At 44.2% G+C, this 18,836-nt stretch overlaps 36 non-coding genes across 36 annotated transcripts; all 36 read right to left on the bottom strand.

Annotated features, from left to right (window-relative positions):
- Positions 1–309: 309 nt before the first annotated feature.
- On the bottom strand, positions 310–381 carry TRNAC-GCA (transfer RNA cysteine (anticodon GCA)). Its single transcript has one exon. It is a non-coding gene; the product is annotated as a tRNA-Cys (tRNA).
- Positions 382–439: 58 nt separating this feature from the next.
- TRNAC-GCA (transfer RNA cysteine (anticodon GCA)) lies at positions 440–511 on the bottom strand. Its single transcript has one exon. It is a non-coding gene; the product is annotated as a tRNA-Cys (tRNA).
- Positions 512–569: 58 nt separating this feature from the next.
- On the bottom strand, positions 570–641 carry TRNAC-GCA (transfer RNA cysteine (anticodon GCA)). The gene has a single exon. It is a non-coding gene; the product is annotated as a tRNA-Cys (tRNA).
- A 318-nt stretch (positions 642–959) lies between these two features.
- On the bottom strand, positions 960–1,031 carry TRNAC-GCA (transfer RNA cysteine (anticodon GCA)). Its single transcript has one exon. It is a non-coding gene; the product is annotated as a tRNA-Cys (tRNA).
- A 323-nt stretch (positions 1,032–1,354) lies between these two features.
- On the bottom strand, positions 1,355–1,426 carry TRNAC-GCA (transfer RNA cysteine (anticodon GCA)). The gene has a single exon. It is a non-coding gene; the product is annotated as a tRNA-Cys (tRNA).
- Positions 1,427–1,613: 187 nt separating this feature from the next.
- Positions 1,614–1,685, bottom strand: TRNAC-GCA (transfer RNA cysteine (anticodon GCA)). The gene has a single exon. It is a non-coding gene; the product is annotated as a tRNA-Cys (tRNA).
- A 188-nt stretch (positions 1,686–1,873) lies between these two features.
- TRNAC-GCA (transfer RNA cysteine (anticodon GCA)) lies at positions 1,874–1,945 on the bottom strand. The gene has a single exon. It is a non-coding gene; the product is annotated as a tRNA-Cys (tRNA).
- Positions 1,946–2,522: 577 nt separating this feature from the next.
- On the bottom strand, positions 2,523–2,594 carry TRNAC-GCA (transfer RNA cysteine (anticodon GCA)). The gene has a single exon. It is a non-coding gene; the product is annotated as a tRNA-Cys (tRNA).
- Positions 2,595–2,917: 323 nt separating this feature from the next.
- Positions 2,918–2,989, bottom strand: TRNAC-GCA (transfer RNA cysteine (anticodon GCA)). Its single transcript has one exon. It is a non-coding gene; the product is annotated as a tRNA-Cys (tRNA).
- Positions 2,990–3,177: 188 nt separating this feature from the next.
- TRNAC-GCA (transfer RNA cysteine (anticodon GCA)) lies at positions 3,178–3,249 on the bottom strand. Its single transcript has one exon. It is a non-coding gene; the product is annotated as a tRNA-Cys (tRNA).
- A 323-nt stretch (positions 3,250–3,572) lies between these two features.
- On the bottom strand, positions 3,573–3,644 carry TRNAC-GCA (transfer RNA cysteine (anticodon GCA)). Its single transcript has one exon. It is a non-coding gene; the product is annotated as a tRNA-Cys (tRNA).
- A 187-nt stretch (positions 3,645–3,831) lies between these two features.
- Positions 3,832–3,903, bottom strand: TRNAC-GCA (transfer RNA cysteine (anticodon GCA)). Its single transcript has one exon. It is a non-coding gene; the product is annotated as a tRNA-Cys (tRNA).
- Positions 3,904–4,091: 188 nt separating this feature from the next.
- TRNAC-GCA (transfer RNA cysteine (anticodon GCA)) lies at positions 4,092–4,163 on the bottom strand. The gene has a single exon. It is a non-coding gene; the product is annotated as a tRNA-Cys (tRNA).
- A 577-nt stretch (positions 4,164–4,740) lies between these two features.
- On the bottom strand, positions 4,741–4,812 carry TRNAC-GCA (transfer RNA cysteine (anticodon GCA)). The gene has a single exon. It is a non-coding gene; the product is annotated as a tRNA-Cys (tRNA).
- Positions 4,813–5,135: 323 nt separating this feature from the next.
- TRNAC-GCA (transfer RNA cysteine (anticodon GCA)) lies at positions 5,136–5,207 on the bottom strand. Its single transcript has one exon. It is a non-coding gene; the product is annotated as a tRNA-Cys (tRNA).
- A 317-nt stretch (positions 5,208–5,524) lies between these two features.
- On the bottom strand, positions 5,525–5,596 carry TRNAC-GCA (transfer RNA cysteine (anticodon GCA)). The gene has a single exon. It is a non-coding gene; the product is annotated as a tRNA-Cys (tRNA).
- Positions 5,597–6,302: 706 nt separating this feature from the next.
- On the bottom strand, positions 6,303–6,374 carry TRNAC-GCA (transfer RNA cysteine (anticodon GCA)). Its single transcript has one exon. It is a non-coding gene; the product is annotated as a tRNA-Cys (tRNA).
- A 578-nt stretch (positions 6,375–6,952) lies between these two features.
- On the bottom strand, positions 6,953–7,024 carry TRNAC-GCA (transfer RNA cysteine (anticodon GCA)). Its single transcript has one exon. It is a non-coding gene; the product is annotated as a tRNA-Cys (tRNA).
- Positions 7,025–7,212: 188 nt separating this feature from the next.
- On the bottom strand, positions 7,213–7,284 carry TRNAY-GUA (transfer RNA tyrosine (anticodon GUA)). Its single transcript has one exon. It is a non-coding gene; the product is annotated as a tRNA-Tyr (tRNA).
- A 316-nt stretch (positions 7,285–7,600) lies between these two features.
- Positions 7,601–7,672, bottom strand: TRNAC-GCA (transfer RNA cysteine (anticodon GCA)). Its single transcript has one exon. It is a non-coding gene; the product is annotated as a tRNA-Cys (tRNA).
- A 713-nt stretch (positions 7,673–8,385) lies between these two features.
- Positions 8,386–8,457, bottom strand: TRNAC-GCA (transfer RNA cysteine (anticodon GCA)). Its single transcript has one exon. It is a non-coding gene; the product is annotated as a tRNA-Cys (tRNA).
- A 590-nt stretch (positions 8,458–9,047) lies between these two features.
- TRNAC-GCA (transfer RNA cysteine (anticodon GCA)) lies at positions 9,048–9,119 on the bottom strand. The gene has a single exon. It is a non-coding gene; the product is annotated as a tRNA-Cys (tRNA).
- A 193-nt stretch (positions 9,120–9,312) lies between these two features.
- TRNAC-GCA (transfer RNA cysteine (anticodon GCA)) lies at positions 9,313–9,384 on the bottom strand. The gene has a single exon. It is a non-coding gene; the product is annotated as a tRNA-Cys (tRNA).
- Positions 9,385–9,837: 453 nt separating this feature from the next.
- TRNAC-GCA (transfer RNA cysteine (anticodon GCA)) lies at positions 9,838–9,909 on the bottom strand. The gene has a single exon. It is a non-coding gene; the product is annotated as a tRNA-Cys (tRNA).
- Positions 9,910–11,406: 1,497 nt separating this feature from the next.
- On the bottom strand, positions 11,407–11,478 carry TRNAC-GCA (transfer RNA cysteine (anticodon GCA)). Its single transcript has one exon. It is a non-coding gene; the product is annotated as a tRNA-Cys (tRNA).
- Positions 11,479–11,796: 318 nt separating this feature from the next.
- TRNAC-GCA (transfer RNA cysteine (anticodon GCA)) lies at positions 11,797–11,868 on the bottom strand. Its single transcript has one exon. It is a non-coding gene; the product is annotated as a tRNA-Cys (tRNA).
- A 978-nt stretch (positions 11,869–12,846) lies between these two features.
- TRNAC-GCA (transfer RNA cysteine (anticodon GCA)) lies at positions 12,847–12,918 on the bottom strand. The gene has a single exon. It is a non-coding gene; the product is annotated as a tRNA-Cys (tRNA).
- Positions 12,919–14,021: 1,103 nt separating this feature from the next.
- On the bottom strand, positions 14,022–14,093 carry TRNAC-GCA (transfer RNA cysteine (anticodon GCA)). The gene has a single exon. It is a non-coding gene; the product is annotated as a tRNA-Cys (tRNA).
- Positions 14,094–14,281: 188 nt separating this feature from the next.
- TRNAY-GUA (transfer RNA tyrosine (anticodon GUA)) lies at positions 14,282–14,353 on the bottom strand. The gene has a single exon. It is a non-coding gene; the product is annotated as a tRNA-Tyr (tRNA).
- Positions 14,354–14,669: 316 nt separating this feature from the next.
- TRNAC-GCA (transfer RNA cysteine (anticodon GCA)) lies at positions 14,670–14,741 on the bottom strand. Its single transcript has one exon. It is a non-coding gene; the product is annotated as a tRNA-Cys (tRNA).
- A 1,498-nt stretch (positions 14,742–16,239) lies between these two features.
- On the bottom strand, positions 16,240–16,311 carry TRNAC-ACA (transfer RNA cysteine (anticodon ACA)). Its single transcript has one exon. It is a non-coding gene; the product is annotated as a tRNA-Cys (tRNA).
- A 453-nt stretch (positions 16,312–16,764) lies between these two features.
- On the bottom strand, positions 16,765–16,836 carry TRNAC-GCA (transfer RNA cysteine (anticodon GCA)). The gene has a single exon. It is a non-coding gene; the product is annotated as a tRNA-Cys (tRNA).
- A 318-nt stretch (positions 16,837–17,154) lies between these two features.
- Positions 17,155–17,226, bottom strand: TRNAS-GGA (transfer RNA serine (anticodon GGA)). Its single transcript has one exon. It is a non-coding gene; the product is annotated as a tRNA-Ser (tRNA).
- A 713-nt stretch (positions 17,227–17,939) lies between these two features.
- TRNAC-GCA (transfer RNA cysteine (anticodon GCA)) lies at positions 17,940–18,011 on the bottom strand. The gene has a single exon. It is a non-coding gene; the product is annotated as a tRNA-Cys (tRNA).
- A 188-nt stretch (positions 18,012–18,199) lies between these two features.
- Positions 18,200–18,271, bottom strand: TRNAC-GCA (transfer RNA cysteine (anticodon GCA)). Its single transcript has one exon. It is a non-coding gene; the product is annotated as a tRNA-Cys (tRNA).
- Positions 18,272–18,719: 448 nt separating this feature from the next.
- On the bottom strand, positions 18,720–18,791 carry TRNAC-GCA (transfer RNA cysteine (anticodon GCA)). The gene has a single exon. It is a non-coding gene; the product is annotated as a tRNA-Cys (tRNA).
- Between the last annotated feature and the right edge of the window lie 45 nt (positions 18,792–18,836).

Consider the following 18,836-nt stretch of genomic DNA (forward strand, 5'->3'; position numbering starts at 1 on the left):
TTGTCCACTATGACTAATTAACCAAAATGAACGAAATGATCAGTGCTGTTACAAGGGAACTCAGTTTGAACCAAGGACCTCTCGATCTGCAGTGGAATGCTCCTCCACTGAGCTTTTCCCCCTTGTTCATTATCGTAATATCTAATTAACTAAAATAAACGCAATGATCCTTGCTGTTACAGGGGGAACTCGGGTTTGGACCAAAGAGCTCTCGATCTGCAGTCGAATGCTCTACCACTGAGCTATTCCCCTTGTTCATAACCGTAATGTCTAACTAACTAAAATAAAGGCAATGATCCGTGCTGTTACAGGGGGAACTCGGGATTGAACCAAGGATCTCTCGATCTGCAGTCGAATGCTCTACCACTGAGCTATTCCCCCTTGTTCGTAACTGTAATGTCTAATTAACTAAAATAAAGGCAATGATCCGTGCTGTAACAGGGGGAACTCGGGTTTGAACCAAGGACCTCTCGATCTGCAGTCGAATGCTCTACCACTGAGCTATTCCCCCTTGTTCATAACCGTAATGTCTAATTAACTAAAATAAAGGCAATGATCCGTGCTGTTACAGGGGGAACTCGGGTTTGAACCAAGGACCTCTCGATCTGCAGTCGAATGCTCTACCACTGAGCTATTCCCCCTTGTTCATAACCGTAATGTCTAATTATTTAAAATAAAGGCAATGCTCCGTGCTGTTACAGGATGAATTCGGGTTTGAACCGAGGACCTCTCGATCTGCAGTCGAATGCTCTACCACTGAGCTATTCCCCCTTGATCATAACCGTAACGTCTAATTATGTAAAATAAAGGCAATGCTCCGTGCTGTAACAGGGGCAACTCGGGTTTGAACCAAGGACCTCTCGATCTGCAGTCGAATGCTTTACCACTGAGCTATTCCTCCTTGTTCATAACCGTAATGTCTAATTAACTAAAATAAAGGCAATGATCCGTGCTTTTACAGGGGGAACTCGGGTTTGAACCAAGGACCTTTCGATCTGCAGTCGAATGCTCTACCACTGAGCTATTCCCCCTTGTTCATAACCGTAATGTCTAATTACGTAAAATAAAGGCAATGCTCCGTGCTGTTACAGGGGGCACTCGGGTTGGGTTTGGACCAGGTACCTCTCGATCTGCAGTCGAAAGCTCTACCACTGAGCTATTCCCCCTTGTTCATAACCGTAATGTCTAATTAACTAAAATAAAGGCAATGCTCCGTGCTGTTACAGGATGAACTCTGGTTTGAACCAAAGAGCTCTCGATCTGCAGTCGAATGCTCTACCACTGAGCTATTCCTCCTTGTTCATAACCGTAATGTCTAATTAACTAAAATAAAGGCAATGATCCGTGCTTTTACAAGGGGAACTCGGGTTTGAACCAAGGACCTTTCGATCTGCAGTCGAATGCTCTACCACTGAGCTATTCCCCTTGTTCATAACCGTAATGTCTAATTACGTAAAATAAAGGCAATGATCCGTGCTGTTACAGGGGGAACTCGGGTTTGAACCAAAGAGCTCTCGATCTGCAGTCGAATGCTCTACCACTGAGCTATTCCTCCTTGTTCATAACCTTAATGTCTAATTAACTAAAATAAAGGCAATGATCCGTGCTTTTACAGGGGGAACTCGGGTTTGAACCAAGGACCTCTCGATCTGCAGTCGAATGCTCTACCACTGAGCTATTCCCCCTTGTTCATAACCGTAATGTCTAATTATTTAAAATAAAGGCAATGCTCCGTGCTGTTACAGGATGAATTCGGGTTTGAACCGAGGACCTCTCGATCTGCAGTCGAATGCTCTACCACTGAGCTATTCCCCCTTGTTCATAACCGTAACGTCTAATTATGTAAAATAAAGGCAATGCTCCGTGCTGTAACAGGGGGAACTCGGGTTTGAACCAAGGACCTCTCGATCTGCAGTCGAATGCTCTACCACTGAGCTATTCCCCCTTGTTCATAACCGAAATGTCTAATTAACTAAAATAAAGGCAATGATCCGTGCTGTAACAGGGGGAACTCGGGTTTGAACCAAGGACCTCTCGATCTGCAGTCGAATGCTCTACCATAGAGCTATTCCCCCTCGTTCATAACCGTAATGTCTAATTACGTAAAATAAAGGCAATGATCCGTGCTGTTACAGGGGGAAATCGGGTTTGGACCAAGTACCTCTCGATCTGCAGTCGAATGCTCCACCACTGAGCTATTCCCCCTTGTCCATAACCGTAATGTCTAATTAACTAAAATAAAGGCAATGATCCGTGCTGTAACAGGGGAACTCGGGTTTGAACCAAGGACCTCTCGATCTGCAGTCGAATGCTCTTCCACTGAGCTTTTCCCCCTTGTTCATTATCGTAATATCTAATTAACTAAAATAAACGCAATGATCCGTGCTGTTACAGGGGGAACTCGGGTTTGAACCAAAGAGCTCTCGATCTGCAGTCGAATGCTCTACCACTGAGCTGTTACTCCTTGTTCATAACCGTAATGTCTAATTAACTAAAATAAAGGCAATGATTCGTGCTTTTACAGGGGGAACTCGGGTTTGAACCAAGGACCTTTCGATCTGCAGTCGAATGCTCAACCACTGAGCTATTCCCCCTTGTTCATAACCGTAATGTCTAATTACGTAAAATAAAGGCAATGCTCCGTGCTGTTACAGGGGGCTCTCGAGTTGGGTTTGGACCAGGTACCTCTCGATCTGCAGTCGAATGCTCTACCACTGAGCTATTCCCCCTTGTTCATAACCGTAATGTCTAATTAACTAAAATAAAGGCAATGCTCCGTTCTGTTACCGGATGAACTCTGGTTTGAACCAAAGAGCTCTCGATCTGCAGTCGAATGCTCTACCACTGAGCTATTTCTCCTTGTTCATAACCGTAATGTCTAATTAACTAAAATAAAGGCAATGATCCGTGCTTTTACAGGGGGAACTCGGGTTTGAACCAAGGACCTCTCGATCTGCAGTCGAATGCTCTACCACTGAGCTATTCCCCCTTGTTCATAACCGTAATGTCTAATTAACTAAAATAAAGGCAATGCTCCGTTCTGTTACCGGATGAACTCTGGTTTGAACCAAAGAGCTCTCGATCTGCAGTCGAATGCTCTACCACTGAGCTATTTCTCCTTGTTCATAACCGTAATGTCTAATTAACTAAAATAAAGGCAATGATCCGTGCTTTTACAGGGGGAACTCGGGTTTGAACCAAGGACCTCTCGATCTGCAGTCGAATGCTCTACCACTGAGCTATTCCCCCTTGTTCATAACCGTAATGTCTAATTACGTAAAATAAAGGCAATGCTCCGTGCTGTTACAGGGGGCACTCGGGTTGGGTTTGGACCAGGTACCTCTCGATCTGCAGTCGAAAGCTCTACCACTGAGCTATTCCCCCTTGTTCATAACCGTAATGTCTAATTAACTAAAATAAAGGCAATGCTCCGTGCTGTTACAGGATGAACTCTGGTTTGAACCAAAGAGCTCTCGATCTGCAGTCGAATGCTCTACCACTGAGCTATTCCTCCTTGTTCATAACCGTAATGTCTAATTAACTAAAATAAAGGCAATGATCCGTGCTTTTACAAGGGGAACTCGGGTTTGAACCAAGGACCTTTCGATCTGCAGTCGAATGCTCTACCACTGAGCTATTCCCCTTGTTCATAACCGTAATGTCTAATTACGTAAAATAAAGGCAATGATCCGTGCTGTTACAGGGGGAACTCGGGTTTGAACCAAAGAGCTCTCGATCTGCAGTCGAATGCTCTACCACTGAGCTATTCCTCCTTGTTCATAACCTTAATGTCTAATTAACTAAAATAAAGGCAATGATCCGTGCTTTTACAGGGGGAACTCGGGTTTGAACCAAGGACCTCTCGATCTGCAGTCGAATGCTCTACCACTGAGCTATTCCCCCTTGTTCATAACCGTAATGTCTAATTATTTAAAATAAAGGCAATGCTCCGTGCTGTTACAGGATGAATTCGGGTTTGAACCGAGGACCTCTCGATCTGCAGTCGAATGCTCTACCACTGAGCTATTCCCCCTTGTTCATAACCGTAACGTCTAATTATGTAAAATAAAGGCAATGCTCCGTGCTGTAACAGGGGGAACTCGGGTTTGAACCAAGGACCTCTCGATCTGCAGTCGAATGCTCTACCACTGAGCTATTCCCCCTTGTTCATAACCGAAATGTCTAATTAACTAAAATAAAGGCAATGATCCGTGCTGTAACAGGGGGAACTCTGGTTTGAACCAAGGACCTCTCGATCTGCAGTCGAATGCTCTACCATAGAGCTATTCCCCCTCGTTCATAACCGTAATGTCTAATTACGTAAAATAAAGGCAATGATCCGTGCTGTTACAGGGGGAAATCGGGTTTGGACCAAGTACCTCTCGATCTGCAGTCGAATGCTCCACCACTGAGCTATTCCCCCTTGTCCATAACCGTAATGTCTAATTAACTAAAATAAAGGCAATGATCCGTGCTGTAACAGGGGAACTCGGGTTTGAACCAAGGACCTCTCGATCTGCAGTCGAATGCTCTTCCACTGAGCTTTTCCCCCTTGTTCATTAGCGTAATATCTAATTAACTAAAATAAACGCAATGATCCGTGCTGTTACAGGGGGAACTCGGGTTTGAACCAAAGAGCTCTCGATCTGCAGTCGAATGCTCTACCACTGAGCTGTTCCTCCTTGTTCATAACCGTAATGTCTAATTAACTAAAATAAAGGCAATGATTCGTGCTTTTACAGGGGGAACTCGGGTTTGAACCAAGGACCTTTCGATCTGCAGTCGAATGCTCAACCACTGAGCTATTCCCCCTTGTTCATAACCGTAATGTCTAATTACGTAAAATAAAGGCAATGCTCCGTGCTGTTACAGGGGGCTCTCGAGTTGGGTTTGGACCAGGTACCTCTCGATCTGCAGTCGAATGCTCTACCACTGAGCTATTCCCCCTTGTTCATAACCGTAATGTCTAATTAACTAAAATAAAGGCAATGCTCCGTTCTGTTACCGGATGAACTCTGGTTTGAACCAAAGAGCTCTCGATCTGCAGTCGAATGCTCTACCACTGAGCTATTTCTCCTTGTTCATAACCGTAATGTCTAATTAACTAAAATAAAGGCAATGATCCGTGCTTTTACAGGGGGAACTCGGGTTTGAACCAAGGACCTCTCGATCTGCAGTCGAATGCTCTACCACTGAGCTATTCCCCCTTGTTCATAACCGTAATGTCTAATTATGTAAAATAAAGGCAATGCTCCGTGCTGTCACAGGATGAACTCTGGTTTGAACCAAGGACCTCTCGATCTGCAGTCGAATGCTCTACCACTGATCTATTCCCCTTGTTCATAACCGTAACGTCTAATTATGTAAAATAAAGGCAATGCTCCGTGCTGTTACAGGGGGAACTCGGGTTTGAACCAAAGAGCTCTCGATCTACAGTCGAATGCTCTACCACTGAGTTATTCTTCCTTGTTCATAACCGTAATGTCTAATTAACTAAAATAAAGGCAACGATCAGTGCTGTTACAGGGGGAACTCGGGTTTGAACCAAGGACCTCTCGATCTGCAGTCGAATGCTCTACCACTGAGCTATTCCCCCTTGTTCATAACCGTAATGTCTAATTAACTAAAATAAAGGCAATGCTCCGTGCTGTTACAGGATGAACTCTGGTTTGAACCAAAGAGCTCTCGATCTGCAGTCGAATGCTCTACCACTGAGCTATTCCTCCTTGTTCATAACCGTAATGTCTAATTAACTAAAATAAAGGCAATGATCCGCGCTTTTACAGGGGGAACTCGGGTTTGAACCAAAGATCTCTCGATCTGCAGTCAAATGCTCTACCACTGAGTTATTCCTCCTTGTTCATAACCGTAATGTCTAATTAACTAAAATAAAGGCAATGATCAGTGCTGTTACAAGGGAACTCAGTTTGAACCAAGGACCTCTCGATCTGCAGTGGAATGCTCTTCCACTGAGCTATTCCCCCTTGTTCATAACCGTAATCTCTAATTAAGTAAAATAAAGGCAATAATCAGTGCTGTTACAGGGGGAACTTGGGTTTGAACCAAAGATCTCTCGATCTGCAGTCAAATGCTCTACCACTGAGTTATTCTTCCTTGTTCATAACCGTAATGTCTAATTAACTAAAATAAAGGCAACGATCAGTGCTGTTACAGGGGGAACTCGGGTTTGAACCAAGGACCTCTCGATCTGCAGTCGAATGCTCTACCACTGAGCAATTCCTCCTTGTTCATAACCGTAATGTCTAATTAACTAAAATAAAGGCAATGATCCGTGCTTTTACAGGGGGAACTCGGGCTTGAACCAAGGACCTCTCGATCTGCAGTCGAATGCTCTACCACTGAGCTATTCCCCCTTGTTCATAATCGTAATGTCTAATTACGTAAAATAAAGGCAATTACCCGTGCTGTTACAGAAGGAACTCGGGTTTGGACCAAAGAGCTCTCGATCTGCAGTCGAATGCTCTACCACTGAGTTATTCCTCCTTGTCCATAACCGTAATGTCTAATTAACTAAAATCAAGGCAATGATCCGTGCTTTTACAGGGGGAACTCTGGTTTGAACCAAGTACCTCTCGATCTGCAGTGGAATGCTCCTCCACTGAGCTCTTCCCCCTTGTTCATATCCGTAATGTCTAACTAACTAAAATAAACGCAATGATCCGTGCTGTTACAGGGGGAACTCGGGTTTGAACCAAAGAGCTCTCGATCTGCAGTCGAATGCTCTACCACTGCGCTATTCCCCCTTGTTCATAACCGTAATGTCTAATTAACTAAAATAAAGGCAATGCTCCGTGCTGTTACAGGATGAACTCTGGTTTGAACCAAAGAGCTCTCGATCTGCAGTCGAATGCTCTACCACTGAGCTATTCCTCCTTGTTCATAACCGTAATGTCTAATTAACTAAAATAAAGGCAATGATCCGCGCTTTTACAGGGGGAACTCGGGTTTGAACCAAGGACCTCTCGATCTGCAGTCGAATGCTCTACCACTGAGCTATTCCCCCTTGTTCTTAACCGTAATGTCTAATTATGTAAAATAAAGGCAATGCTCCGTGCTGTCACAGGATGAACTCTGGTTTGAACCAAGGACCTCTCGATCTGCAGTCGAATGCTCTACCACTGATCTATTCCCCCTTGTTCATAACCGTAACGTCTAATTATGTAAAATAAAGGCAATGCTCCGTGCTGTTACAGGGGGAACTCGGGTTTGAACCAAAGAGCTCTCGATCTACAGTCGAATGCTCTACCACTGAGCTATTCCTCCTTGTTCATAACCGTAATGTCTAATTAACTAAAATAAAGGCAATGATCAGTGCTGTTACAAGGGAACTCAGTTTGAACCAAGGACCTCTCGATCTGCAGTGGAATGCTCCTCCACTGAGCTATTCCCCCTTGTTCATAACCGTAATCTCTAATTAAATAAAATAAAGGCAATGATCAGTGCTGTTACAGGGGGAACTCGGGTTTGAACCAAAGATCTCTCGATCTGCAGTCAAATGCTCTACCACTGAGTTATTCCTCCTTGTTCATAACCGTAATGTCTAATTAACTAAAATAAAGGCAACGATCAGTGCTGTTACAGGGGGAACTCGGGTTTGAACCAAGGACCTCTCGATCTGCAGTCGAATGCTCTACCACTGAGCTATTCCCCCTTGTTCATAACCGTAATGTCTAATTATGTAAAATAAAGGCAATGCTCCGTGCTGTTACAGGGGGCACTCGGGTTGGGTTTGGACCAAGTACCTCTCGATCTGCAGTCGAATGCTCTACCACTGAGCTATTCCCCCTTGTTCATAACCGTAATGTCTAATTAACTAAAATAAAGGCAATGATCCGTGCTGTTACAGGGGGAACTCGTGTTTGAACCAAAGAGCTCTCGATCTGCAGTCGAATGCTCTACCACTGAGCTATTCCTCCTTGTTTATAACCGTAATGTCTAATTAACTAAAATAAAGGCAATGATCCGTGCTTTTACAGGGGGAACTCGGGTTTGAACCAAGGACCTCTCGATCTGCAGTCGAATGCTCTACCACTGATCTATTCCCCCTTGTTCATATCCGTAATGTCTAATTATGTAAAATAAAGGCAATGCTCCGTGCTGTTACAGGATGAACTCGGGTTTGAATCAAGGACCTCTCGATCTGCAGTCGAGTGCTCTACCACTGAGCTATTCCCCCTTGTTCATAACCGTAACGTCTAATTATGTAAAATAAAGTCAATGCTCCGTGCTGTTACAGGGGGAAATCGGGTTTGGAACAAGTACCTCTTGATCTGCAGTCGAATGCTCTACCACTGAGCTATTCCCCCTTGTTCATAACCGTAATGTCTAATTAACTAAAATAAAGGCAATGATCCGTGCTGTAACAGGGGGAACTCGGGTTTGAACCAAGGACCTCTCGATCTGCAGTCGAATGCTCTACCACTGAGCTATTCCCCCTCGTTCATAACCGTAATGTCTAATTACGTAAAATAAAGGCAATGCTCCGTGCTGTTACAGGGGGCACTCGGGTTGGGTTTGGACCAAGTACCTCTCGATCTGCAGTCGAATGTTCTACCTTTGAGCTATTCCCCCTTGTTCATAACCGTAATGTCTAATTACGTAAAATAAAGGCAATGCTCCGTGCTGTTACAGGGGGCACTCGGGTTGGGTTTGGACCAGGTACCTCTCGATCTGCAGTCGAATGCTCTACCACTGAGCTATTCCCCCCCTTGTTCATAACCGTAATGTCTAATTAACTAAAATAAAGGCAATGCTCCGTGCTATTACAGGGGGAACTCGGGTTTGAACCAAGGACCTCTCGATCTGCAGTGGAATGCTCCTCCACTGAGCTATTCCCCCTTGTTCATAACCGTAATCTCTAATTAAATAAAATAAAGGCAATGATCAGTGCTGTTACAGGGGGAACTCGGGTTTGAACCAAAGATCTCTCGATCTGCAGTCAAATGCTCTACCACTGAGTTATTCCTCCTTGTTCATAACCGTAATGTCTAATTAACTAAAATAAAGGCAATGATCAGTGCTGTTACAGGGGGAACTCGGGTTTGAACCAAGGACCTCTCGATCTGCAGTCGAATGCTCTACCACTGAGCTATTCCCCCTTGTTCATAACCGTAATGTCTAATTATGTAAAATAAAGGCAATGCTCCGTGCTGTTACAGGGGGCACTCGGGTTGGGTTTGGACCAAGTACCTCTCGATCTGCAGTCGAATGCTCTACCACTGAGCTATTCCCCCTTGTTCATAACCGTAATGTCTAATTAACTAAAATAAAGGCAATGATCCGTGCTGTAACAGGGGGAACTCGGGTTTGAACCAAGGACCTCTCGATCTGCAGTCGAATGCTCTACCACTGAGCTATTCCCCCTTATTCATAACCGTAATGTCTAATTACGTAAAATAAAGGCAATGCTCCGTGCTGTTACAGGGGGCACTCGGGTTGGGTTTGGACCAGGTACCTCTCGATCTGCAGTCGAATGCTCTACCACTGAGCTATTCCCCCCCTTGTTCATAACCGTAATGTCTAATTAACTAAAATAAAGGCAATGATCAGTGCTGTTACAAGGGAACTCAGTTTGAACCAAGGACCTCTCGATCTGCAGTGGAATGCTCCTCCACTGAGCTATTCCCCCTTGTTCATAACCGTAATCTCTAATTAAATAAAATAAAGGCAATGATCAGTGCTGTTACAGGGGGAACTCGGGTTTGAACCAAAGATCTCTCGATCTGCAGTCAAATGCTCTACCACTGAGTTATTCCTCCTTGTTCATAACCGTAATGTCTAATTAACTAAAATAAAGGCAATGATCAGTGCTGTTACAGGGGGAACTCGGGTTTGAACCAAGGACCTCTCGATCTGCAGTCGAATGCTCTACCACTGAGCTATTCCCCCTTGTTCATAACCGTAATGTCTAATTATGTAAAATAAAGGCAATGCTCCGTGCTGTTACAGGGGGCACTCGGGTTGGGTTTGGACCAAGTACCTCTCGATCTGCAGTCGAATGCTCTACCACTGAGCTATTCCCCCTTGTTCATAACCGTAATGTCTAATTAACTAAAATAAAGGCAATGCTCCGTGCTGTTACAGGATGAACTCTGGTTTGAACCAAAGAGCTCTCGATCTGCAGTCGAATGCTCTACCACTGAGCTATTCCCCCTTGTTCATAACCGTAATGTCTAATTAACTAAAATAAAGGCAATGCTCCGTGCTGTTACAGGATGAACTCTGGTTTGAACCAAGGACCTCTCGATCTGCAGTCGAATGCTCTACCACTGAGCTATTCCCCCTTGTTCATAACCGTAATGTCTAATTATGTAAAATAAAGGCAATGCTCCGTGCTGTCACAGGATGAACTCTGGTTTGAACCAAGGACCTCTCGATCTGCAGTCAAATGCTCTACCACTGATCTATTCCCCCTTGTTCATAACCGTAACGTCTAATTATGTAAAATAAAGGCAATGCTCCGTGCTGTTACAGGGGGAACTCGTGTTTGAACCAAAGAGCTCTCGATCTGCAGTCGAATGCTCTACCACTGAGCTATTCCTCCTTGTTTATAACCGTAATGTCTAATTAACTAAAATAAAGGCAATGATCCGTGCTTTTACAGGGGGAACTCGGGTTTGAACCAAGGACCTCTCGATCTGCAGTCGAATGCTCTACCACTGATCTATTCCCCCTTGTTCATATCCGTAATGTCTAATTATGTAAAATAAAGGCAATGCTCCGTGCTGTTACAGGATGAACTCGGGTTTGAATCAAGTACCTCTCGATCTGCAGTCGAGTGCTCTACCACTGAGCTATTCCCCCTTGTTCATAACCGTAACGTCTAATTATGTAAAATAAAGGCAATGCTCCGTGCTGTTACAGGGGGAAATCGGGTTTGGAACAAGTACCTCTTGATCTGCAGTCGAATGCTCTACCACTGAGCTATTCCCCCTTGTTCATAACCGTAATGTCTAATTACGTAAAATAAAGGCAATGCTCCGTGCTGTTACAGGGGGCACTCGGGTTGGGTTTGGACCAGGTACCTCTCGATCTGCAGTCGAATGCTGTACCACTGAGCTATTCCCCCTTGTTCATAACCGTAATGTCTAATTAACTAAAATAAAGGCAATGCTCCGTGCTGTTACAGGATGAACTCTGGTTTGAACCAAAGAGCTCTCGATCTGCAGTCGAATGCTCTACCACTGAGCTATTCCCCTTGTTCATAACCGTAATGTCTAATTAACTAAAATAAAGGCAATGCTCCGTGCTGTTACAGGATGAACTCTGGTTTGAACCAAAGAGCTCTCGATCTGCAGTCGAATGCTCTACCACTGAGCTATTCCCCCTTGTTCATAACCGTAATGTCTAATTAACTAAAATAAAGGCAATGTTCCGTGCTTTTACAGGGGGAACTCGGGTTTGAACCAAGGACCTCTCGATCTGCAGTCGAATGCTCTACCACTGAGCTATTCCCCCTTGTTCATAACCGTAATGTCTAATTATGTAAAATAAAGGCAATGCTCCGTGCTGTCACAGGATGAACTCTGGTTTGAACCAAGGACCTCTCGATCTGCAGTCAAATGCTCTACCACTGATCTATTCCCCCTTGTTCATAACCGTAACGTCTAATTATGTAAAATAAAGGCAATGCTCCGTGCTTTTACAGGGGGAACTCGGGTTTGAACCAAAGATCTCTCGATCTGCAGTCAAATGCTCTACCACTGAGTTATTCCTCCTTGTTCATAACCGTAGTGTCTAATTAACTAAAATAAAGGCAATGATCAGTGCTGTTACAGGGGGAACTCGGGTTTGAACCAAGGACCTCTCGATCTGCAGTCGAATGCTCTACCACTGAGCTATTCCCCCTTGTTCATAACCGTAATGTCTAATTATGTAAAATAAAGGCAATGCTCCGTGCTGTTACAGGGGGCACTCGGGTTGGGTTTGGACCAAGTACCTCTCGATCTGCTGTCGAATGCTCTACCACTGAGCTATTCCCCCTTGTTCATAACCGTAATGTCTAATTAACTAAAATAAAGGCAATGATCCGTGCTGTTACAGGGGGAACTCGTGTTTGAACCAAAGAGCTCTCGATCTGCAGTCGAATGCTCTACCACTGAGCTATTCCTCCTTGTTTATAACCGTAATGTCTAATTAACTAAAATAAAGGCAATGATCCGTGCTTTTACAGGGGGAACTCGGGTTTGAACCAAGGACCTCTCGATCTGCAGTCGAATGCTCTACCACTGATCTATTCCCCCTTGTTCATATCCGTAATGTCTAATTATGTAAAATAAAGGAAATGCTCCGTGCTGTTACAGGATGAACTCAGGTTTGAATCAAGGACCTCTCGATCTGCAGTCGAGTGCTCTACCACTGAGCTATTCCCCCTTGTTCATAACCGTAACGTCTAATTATGTAAAATAAAGGCAATGCTCCGTGCTGTTACAGGGGGAAATCGGGTTTGGAACAAGTACCTCTTGATCTGCAGTCGAATGCTCTACCACTGAGCTATTCCCCCTTGTTCATAACCGTAATGTCTAATTACGTAAAATAAAGGCAATGCTCCGTGCTGTTACAGGGGGCACTCGGGTTGGGTTTGGACCAGGTACCTCTCGATCTGCAGTCGAATGCTCTACCACAGAGCTATTCCCCCTTGTTCATAACCGTTATGTCTAATTAACTAAAATAAAGGCAATGCTCCGTGCTGTTACAGGATGAACTCTGGTTTGAACCAAAGAGCTCTCGATCTGCAGTCGAATGCTCTACCACTGAGCTATTCCTCCTTGTTCATAACCGTAATGTCTAATTAACTAAAATAAAGGCAATGTTCCGTGCTTTTACAGGGGGAACTCGGGTTTGAACCAAGGACCTCTCGATCTGCAGTCGAATGCTCTACCACTGAGCTATTCCCCCTTGTTCATAACCGTAATGTCTAATTATGTAAAATAAAGGCAATGCTCCGTGCTGTCACAGGATGAACTCTGGTTTGAACCAAGGACCTCTCGATCTGCAGTCAAATGCTCTACCACTGATCTATTCCCCCTTGTTCATAACCGTAACGTCTAATTATGTAAAATAAAGGCAATGCTCCGTGCTGTTACAGGGGGAACTCGTGTTTGAACCAAAGAGCTCTCGATCTGCAGTCGAATGCTCTACCACTGAGCTATTCCTCCTTGTTTATAACCGTAATGTCTAATTAACTAAAATAAAGGCAATGATCCGTGCTTTTACAGGGGGAACTCGGGTTTGAACCAAGGACCTCTCGATCTGCAGTCGAATGCTCTACCACTGATCTATTCCCCCTTGTTCATATCCGTAATGTCTAATTACGTAAAATAAAGGCAATGCTCCGTGCTGTTACAGGATGAACTCGGGTTTGAATCAAGGACCTCTCGATCTGCAGTCGAGTGATCTACCACTGAGCTATTCCCCCTTGTTCATAACCGTAACGTCTAATTATGTAAAATAAAGGCAATGCTCCGTGCTGTTACAGGGGGATATCGGGTTTGGAACAAGTACCTCTTGATCTGCAGTCGAATGCTCTACCACTGAGCTATTCCCCCTTGTTCATAACCGTAATGTCTAATTACGTAAAATAAAGGCAATGCTCCGTGCTGTTACAGGGGGCACTCGGGTTGGGTTTGGACCAGGTACCTCTCGATCTGCAGTCGAATGCTCTACCACTGAGCTATTCCCCCTTGTTCATAACCGTAATGTCTAATTAACTAAAATAAAGGCAATGCTCCGTGCTGTTACAGGATGAACTCTGGTTTGAACCAAAGAGCTCTAGATCTGCAGTCGAATGCTCTACCACTGAGCTATTCCCCCTTGTTCATAACCGTAATGTCTAATTAACTAAAATAAAGGCAATGCTCCGTGCTGTTACAGGATGAACTCTGGTTTGAACCAAGGACCTCTCGATCTGCAGTCAAATGCTCTACCACTGAGCTATTCCTCCTTGTTCATAACCGTAATGTCTAATTAACTAAAATAAAGGCAATGTTCCGTGCTTTTACAGGGGGAACTCGGGTTTGAACCAAGGACCTCTCGATCTGCAGTCGAATGCTCTACCACTGAGCTATTCCCCCTTGTTCATAACCGTAATGTCTAATTATGTAAAATAAAGGCAATGCTCCGTGCTGTCACAGGATGAACTCTGGTTTGAACCAAGGACCTCTCGATCTGCAGTCAAATGCTCTACCACTGATCTATTCCCCCATGTTCATAACCGTAACGTCTAATTATGTAAAATAAAGGCAATGCTCCGTGCTGTTACAGGGGGAACTCGGGTTTGAACCAAAGAGCTCTCGATCTACAGCCGAATGCTCTACCACTGAGCTATTCCTCCTTGTTCATAACCGTAATGTCTAATCAACTAAAATAAAGGCAATGATCAGTGCTGTTACAAGGGAACTCAGTTTGAACCAAGGACCTCTCGATCTGCAGTGGAATGCTCCTCCACTGAGCTATTCCCCCTTGTTCATAACCGTAATCTCTAATTAAATAAAATAAAGGCAATGATCAGTGCTGTTACAGGGGGAACTCGGGTTTGAACCAAAGATCTCTCGATCTGCAGTCAAATGCTCTACCACTGAGTTACTCCTCCTTGTTCATAACCGTAATGTCTAATTAACTAAAATAAGGGCAATGATCAGTGCTGTTACAGGGGGAACTCGGGTTTGAACCAAGGACCTCTCGATCTGCAGTCGAATGCTCTACCACTGAGCTATTCCCCCTTGTTCATAACCGTAATGTCTAATTATGTAAAATAAAGGCAATGCTCCGTGCTGTTACAGGGGGCACTCGGGTTGGGTTTGGACCAAGTACCTCTCGATCTGCAGTCGAATGCTCTACCACTGAGCTATTCCCCCTTGTTCATAACCGTAATGTCTAATTATGTAAAATAAAGGCAATGCTCCGTGCTGTTACAGGGGGCACTCGGGTTGGGTTTGGACCAAGTACCTCTCGATCTGCAGTCGAATGCTCTACCACTGAGCTATTCCCCCTTGTTCATAACCGTAATGTCTAATTAACTAAAATAAAGGCAATGATCCGTGCTGTTACAGGGGGAACTCGTGTTTGAACCAAAGAGCTCTCGATCTGCAGTCGAATGCTCCACCACTGAGCTATTCCTCCTTGTTTATAACCGTAATGTCTAATTAACTAAAATAAAGGCAATGATCCGTGCTTTTACAGGGGGAACTCGGGTTTGAACCAAGGACCTCTCGATCTGCGGTCGAATGCTCTACCACTGATCTATTCCCCCTTGTTCATATCCGTAATGTCTAATTATGTAAAATAAAGGCAATGCTCCGTGCTGTTACAGGATGAACTCGGGTTTGAATCAAGGACCTCTCGATTTGCAGTCGAGTGCTCTACCACTGAGCTATTCCCCCTTGTTAATAACCGTAACGTCTAATTATGTAAAATAAAGACAATGCTCCGTGCTGTTACAGGGGGAAATCGGGTTTGGAACAAGTACCTCTCGATCTGCAGCGGAATGCTCCTCCACTGAGCTATTCCCCCTTGTTCATAACCGTAATCTCTAATTAAATAAAATAAAGGCAATGATCAGTGCTGATACAGGGGGAACTCGGGTTTGAACCAAAGATCTCTCGATCTGCAGTCAAATGCTCTACCACTGAGTTATTCCTCCTTGTTCATAACCGTAATGTCTAATTAACTAAAATAAAGGCAATGATCAGTGCTGTTACAGGGGGAACTCGGGTTTGAACCAAGGACCTCTCGATCTGCAGTCGAATGCTCTACCACTGATCTATTCCCCCTTGTTCATATCCGTAATGTCTAATTATGTAAAATAAAGGCAATGCTCCGTGCTTTTACAGGATGAACTCGGGTTTGAATCAAGGACCTCTCGATCTGCAGTCGAGTGCTCTACCACTGAGCTATTCCCCCTTGTTAATAACCGTAACGTCTAATTATGTAAAATAAAGACAATGCTCCGTGCTGTTACAGGGGGAAATCGGTCTTGGAACAAGTACCTCTCGATCTGCAGTGGAATGCTCCTCCACTGAGCTATTCCCCCTTGTTCATAACCGTAATCTCTAATTAAATAAAATAAAGGCAATGCTCCGTGCTGTTACAGGGGGAAATCGGTCTTGGAACAAGTACCTCTTGATCTGCAGTCGAATGCTCTACCACTGAGCTATTCCCCCTTGTTCATAACCGTAATGTCTAATTAACTAAAATAAAGGCAATGATTTGTGCTGTAACAGGGGGAACTCGGGTTTGAACCAAGGACCTCTCGATCTGTAGTCGAATGCTCTACCACTGAGCTATTCCCCCTCGTTCATAACCGTAATGTCTAATTACGTAAAATAAAGGCAATGCTCCGTGCTGTTACAGGGGGCACTCGGGTTGGGTTTGGACCAAGTACCTCTCGATCTGCAGTCGAATGCTCTACCTTTGAGCTATTCCCCCTTGTTCATAACCGTAATGTCTAATTAACTAAAATAAAGGCAATGATCCGTGCTTTTACAGGGGGAACTCGTGTTTGAACCAAAGAGCTCTCGATCTGCAGTCGAATGCTCTACCACTGAGCTATTCCTCCTTGTTCATAACCGTAATGTCTAATTATGTAAAATAAAGGCAATGCTCCGTGCTGTCACAGGATGAACTCTGGTTTGAACCAAGGACCTCTCGATCTGCAGTCGAATGCTCTACCACTGATCTATTCCTCCTTGTTCACAACCGTAATGTCTAATTAACTAAAATAAATGCAATGATCCGTGCTTTTACAGGGGGAACTCGGGTTTGAACCAAGAACCTTTCGATCTGCAGTCGAATGCTCTACCACTGAGCTATTCCCCCTTGTTCATAACCGTAATGCCTAATTATGTAAAATAAAGGCAATGCTCCGTGCTGTCACAGGATGAACTTTGGTTTGAACCAAGGACCTCTCGATCTGCAGTCGAATGCTCTACCACTGATCTATTCCTCCTTGTTCACAACCGTAATGTCTAATTAACTAAAATAAAGGCAATGATCCGTGCTTTTACAGGGGGAACTCGGGTTTGAACCAAGGACCTCTCGATCTGCAGTCGAATGCTCTTCCACTGAGCTTTTCCCCCTTGTTCATTACCGTAATATCTAATTAACTAAAATAAACGCAATGATCCGTGCTGTTACAGGGGGAACTCGGGTTTGAACCAAAGAGCTCTCGATCTCCAGTCGAATGCTCTACCACTGAGCTATTCCTCCTCGTTCATAACCGTAATGTCTAATTAACTAAAATAAAGGCAATGATCCGTGCTTTTACAGGGGGAACTCGGGTTTGAACCAAGGACCTTTCGATCTGAAGTCGAATGCTCTACCACTGAGCTATTCCCCCTTGTTCATAACCGTAATGTCTAATTAAATAAAATAAAGGCAATGATCAGTGCTGTTACAGGGGGAACTCGGGTTTGAACCAAAGATCTCTCGATCTGCAGTCAAATGCTCTACCACTGAGTTATTCCTCCTTGTTCATAACCGTAATGTCTAATTAACTAAAATAAAGGCAATGATCTGTGCTGTTACAGGGGGAACTCGGGTTTGAACCAAGGACCTTTCGATCTGAAGTCGAATGCTCTACCACTGAGCTATTCCCCCTTGTTCATAACCGTAATGTCTAATTAAATAAAATAAAGGCAATGATCAGTGCTGTTACAGGGGGCACTCGGGTTGGGTTTGGACCAAGTACCTCTCGATCTGCAGTCGAATGCTCTACCACTGAGCTATTCCCCCTTGTTCATAACCGTAATGTCTAATTAACTAAAATAAAGGCAATGATCCGTGCTGTTACAGGGGGAACTCGTGTTTGAACCAAAGAGCTCTCGATCTGCAGTCGAATGCTCTACCACTGAGCTATTCCTCCTTGTTTATAACCGTAATGTCTAATTAACTAAAATAAAGGCAATGATCCGTGCTTTTACAGGGGGAACTCGGGTTTGAACCAAGGACCTCTCGATCTGCGGTCGAATGCTCTACCACTGAGCTATTCCCCCTTGTTCATAACCGTAATGTCTAATTATGTAAAATAAAGGCAATGCTCCGTGCTGTCACAGGATGAACTCTGGTTTGAACCAAGGACCTCTCGATCTGCAGTCGAATGCTCTACCACTGATCTATTCCTTCTTGTTCACAACCGTAATGTCTAATTAACTAAAATAAATGCAATGATCCGTGCTTTTACAGGGGGAACTCGGGTTTGAACCAAGAACCTTTCGATCTGCAGTCGAATGCTCTACCACTGAGCTATTCCCCCTTGTTCATAACCGTAATGCCTAATTATGTAAAATAAAGGCAATGCTCCGTGCTGTCACAGGATGAACTTTGGTTTGAACCAAGGACCTCTCGATCTGCAGTCGAATGCTCTACCACTGATCTATTCCTCCTTGTTCACAACCGTAATGTCTAATTAACTAAAATAAAGGCAATGATCCGTGCTTTTACAGGGGGAACTCGGGTTTGAACCAAGGACCTCTCGATCTGCGGTCGAATGCTCAACCACTGAGCTATTCCCCCTTGTTCATAACCGTAATGTCTAATTATGTAAAATAAAGGCAATGCTCCGTGCTGTCACAGGATGAACTCTGGTTTGAACCAAGGACCTCTCGATCTGCAGTCGAATGCTCTACCACTGATCTATTCCTCCTTGTTCACAACCGTAATGTCTAATTAACTAAAATAAATGCAATGATCCGTGCTTTTACAGGGGGAACTCGGGTTTGAACCAAGAACCTTTCGATCTGCAGTCGAATGCTCTACCACTGAGCTATTCCCCCTTGTTCATAACCGTAATGCCTAATTATGTAAAATAAAGGCAATGC

Source organism: Phalangium opilio, unplaced genomic scaffold, assembly GCF_054372755.1.
Source record: "Phalangium opilio isolate 3A_F unplaced genomic scaffold, DU_Popi_V2 ptg000201l_1, whole genome shotgun sequence".
In the NCBI taxonomy this organism is placed as follows: Eukaryota; Metazoa; Arthropoda; class Arachnida; order Opiliones; family Phalangiidae; genus Phalangium; species Phalangium opilio.